This window comes from Nomascus leucogenys, chromosome 3 (genome assembly GCF_006542625.1).
Source record: "Nomascus leucogenys isolate Asia chromosome 3, Asia_NLE_v1, whole genome shotgun sequence".
Lineage (NCBI taxonomy): Eukaryota > Metazoa > Chordata > Mammalia > Primates > Hylobatidae > Nomascus > Nomascus leucogenys.
Window position 1 is genome coordinate 107,751,259 of NC_044383.1, and position 4,039 is coordinate 107,755,297.

General features: G+C 39.5%; 1 non-coding gene across 1 annotated transcript; it reads right to left on the reverse strand.

Annotated features, from left to right (window-relative positions):
- Nucleotides 1-3,303: 3,303 nt before the first annotated feature.
- LOC115834626 lies at nucleotides 3,304-3,444 on the reverse strand. The gene has a single exon (XR_004029547.1). It is a non-coding gene; the product is annotated as a U4 spliceosomal RNA (small nuclear RNA).
- Between the last annotated feature and the right edge of the window lie 595 nt (nucleotides 3,445-4,039).

The following is a 4,039-nucleotide window of genomic DNA, read 5'->3' on the forward strand; positions in this document are numbered from 1 at the left end:
GCAGCAAAAGAATAAAATTCATCTTAATTTCAGTACACAATATTGTAAAAATACAGAAAACAAGATTTAAAAAATTCAAGATACCCAAGAAAAACAACCATTCAAAGGGAGTAGAACAATTCTGGGCAATTGATAATATTGTAGTTTTAAATATAAAATACTGACACTTGAAGTCACACTTCAAGGATGTTTTCTATTATAACTTATTAAAATTATTTACATTAACATCTATTATCCACCACAAAGCAAACTGGTGAGTTACTGGAGCAGAAAATATCAGTAATTTAGAAGTAATCTATGCCGGGCGCAGTGGCTCAAGCCTGTAATCCCAGCACTTTGGGAGGCTGAGGCGGGCGCATCACAAGGTCAGGAGATCGAGACCATCCTGGCTAACACCGTGAAGCCCCGTCTCGACTAAAAATACAAAAAAAATTAGCCAGGCGTGGTGGCGCATGCCTGTTGTCCCAGCTACTGGGGAGGCTGAGGCAGGAGAATAGCGTGAAACCAGGAGGCGGAGCTTGCAGTGAGCCGAGATCGCGCCACTGCACTCCAGCCTGGGCGACAGAGCAAGACTCTGTCTCAAAAAAAAAAAGTTGTTTAGTTCAGTTCAATTGCTCCTTTATTATGTATTTGTTTTTGGATGAAAAAAGGTTGTGTCATTTGTTTAAAGTCAGAGGATTATCTAAAAGCCAGTTTCCCAGTCAATTTGATATAATTGGTAGTATGAATACTTCTTCAAGTACTATTATTTGAGTGGTTGAGAATTATATGGAAGAGGCAAATGCTCTGCACTCGCCTCCCGCTATGTGTCTGTGCATGTTTGCATTTAATATGGGGAATAGACATGATTTGAGTATATGTGTGTATTTATATAGGGTAAGATGTGGATGGACAAATGATCAGACAATTAAGTGGTAGAGCAGAAGTATAAAATAAATTTCTGATGCATGTGTATGGAGGAGGGAAAGCAAGTTTATCTTTCAGAAATAGTCATATAGGTCATCCTAAACATTTCCTAACTTTAAGACTTTACCATTTAAAAATATTTTATGTACATCATATATATCTATATTATACATATCATATATGTACACAGCTTAAGGAACTACAATCTAAAATGGAGACTTAGGTCTCTCACCTCTTTCTATACCTCAACATACACACCAGAAAAGTCCTAATTCTCAGCGGAAATCACTGTTAAAAATTTTAGATATCAACTAGGTATCAGTCACTTTGTTAAGCAGTGGGGATTCATAGAATGACCACAGCTTTTGCTCCCATGAAGCTTATAATGTGAATTCTTCCAGTTTTATTTTTTATTTTTTTGAGACGGAGTTTCACTCTTGTTGCTAAGGCTGGAGTGCAATGGCGTGATCTTGTCTCACCGCAACCTCCACCTCCCAGGTTCAAGTGATTCTCCTGCCTCAGCCTCCTGAGTAGCTGGGATTATAGGTGCCCGCCATCACACCTGGCTAATTTTGTATTTTTAGTAGAGACAGAGTTTCTCCATGTTGGTCAGGCTGGTCTTGAACTCCCCACCACAGGTGACCCGCCCACCTCGGCCTCCCAAAATGCTAGGATTACAGGTGTGAGCCACCACGCCCAACAAATTCTTCCAGTTTAAAAAAAATTGTCCATTTTTCATCTTATCTTAATTGGCTGCCTGCCTGGTTTTACCTACTAAAAAGTAAATTGAACTCTGTTTAAAAAGTATTAGAAACGTATGCAGTTTTATTCTGCAAATATTGATTTGACACTCAGTTTTTGCATAAAATTTTAAGTTTAAAAAATTTGAGCCGGGTGTGTTGACTCATGCCTGTAATCCCAGCAACTTTGGGAGGCTGAGACAGATGGATAACTTGGGGTCTGGAGTTCGAGACCATCCTGGCCAACACAGTAAAACCCCATCTCTACTAAAAATACAAAAATTAGCCTGGCGTGGTGGCATGCACCTGTGATCCCAGCTACTCGGGAGGCCGAGACACGAGAATCACTTAAACCCTGGAGGCAGATGTTGCAGTGAGCTGAGAACGCACCACTGCACTCCGGCCTGGGTGACAGAGTGAGACTCAGTCTCAAAAAAAAAAAAAAAAAAAGAAAGAAAGAAAAAAGAAACTTCCAGGCCAAGAGCTGGTTTTTTACCTTATTTTATGAAAATGGCTGAATCTCTCAATTTGCCAAGGGTGCCAGTTCCCTGCCCACACATGGCCTCTTCTAAAAATTCCAACCTTCAGATTCCAACATGCCAAAACATCTGTGCTTTGTACTTGGAGGGAGAGCAAAATAATGAAGTTTGGGGACTTATTGAAGTCTTAAAGGGAGTTCTTTTTATAAACAGCACGCGAACAGTGTAGAAAAATGTTTATAATCTTTCCTGGCTCCAAGATTCTGTTTTTACCTTTTCTTGGTTGGGCAAACATAGCTTAGCCCTTGGCATGTCAGAATTGGCAGCGGGCAATTTTCAGAACTGAAGAGGAGACGTGGAAGAAACACCACAGAAACACTGCTTCAAGAAGACCAGGAAAAAGAAGCCTATTGTGTAGGGAAGAAACTAATTTCTTTTAACATTAAGGAGAGAAATTATGCATTAGTTTCCTGGTCTTCAAAAGTGTTGAAATTTTAATTCGGATTATTTCTTCTGGTCTCCGGATGTTTCCTTGCAATGACTAAATGCTTATTTGGGCTATGACGTGTAGTGTAATTTTGATGCCCACGCACTTCCCTGTTGAATATAAAAACAGTCTCACGAGGCACCCACTTTAGAAGGTAAACCCTATGCCCAAGTCTTATTGAATGCGATGTGTCATCTGTCCCTGTGCACATGGAACAAAATGGAGCCTGATCTGGCTTTCATGCTGGAGTCTTTTGTCAGTCAGTTACTCTTTACAAAACCGTTCATCAGAATTAGTAAAGACAGTAAAATAGTTTCTAGTGGCTACATTAGCAGAAACTCTAAGTGTTATTTTATTTTATTTTTTATTTAGAGACTGGGTCTCACATTGTCACTCAGGCTGGAGTGCAATCACAGCTCACTGTAGCCTTGAACTCCTAGACTCAAGGGATCGTCCCGCGTCAGCCTCCTGAGTAGGTGAGATTACTGAGTAGGTGGCACCAATGCACTCCGGTGGTAATTTTTAATTTTCTTTTTTGTAGAGGCTGAGTCTTCCTTGGTTGTCCAGGCTGGTCTCCAACTCTGGTCTCCAGCGATCTCCCACCTTGACATTCCAATGTGCTGGGATTACAGGTGTGAGTGACCCTATCGGGCCAATTTTATTTTTATTTTTTATTTATTTTTTTGTTCAGCCTCTGCAGAGACTGTCAAAAATTGTCAATGCCAACTATATTTCTGGTCGTCATGGTGGAGTATTGGGAAAAATTTTCAATTAGCAATAATCGCACCCTGGATAAACCTCATTGACTACGATCATGCCACTGTGCAAAGCTTGGGTATTTTATTTTAAAAGCAAATAAAGAGAAGTGTAAGATTGCTTTCTGCTTTGAAAAACTCAGAGTTATACATTTCAGATTTTCAGGAATATTTATTAATCCTAAATAAACACAGTTAACTAATTTAGAAACCCTTCCCTGCAAGAATTTAAACTTCAGGTGAAACTGTCAGAAAATGGCTGCAACTGATGCTAACTCAAAGAACTCTAGTGGGTAAGCGTAAAATACTGAGATTTGTTAACATAGAACGTAAAGCTTTAACTCTCACCAGAGTCTCAGAATCTAAATTGGCCATTGCCTTGGAAGACTGTGATGTAGTTGTGGCTCAATTTCAAGTTTCCCTCAATTTAGAGCAACTAGAATTAAATGGACTTCATAATTCTCTAGCATATTAAATGCTATCATCCAAGCTACTCACTATAGGACCTATTCAAAGATAGACACCACCAGACACCTGATTAAAGACAGTCGTTCTTCTGGGACAATTTTCTATATTTTTCAAAAGCTTGTCAATGACTCCCTTTTGGGGGGCAGGTAATTTAAAAATCTTTGAGGGGAACCACCTTGCATTCATGAGTTTCAAATTTCAGTG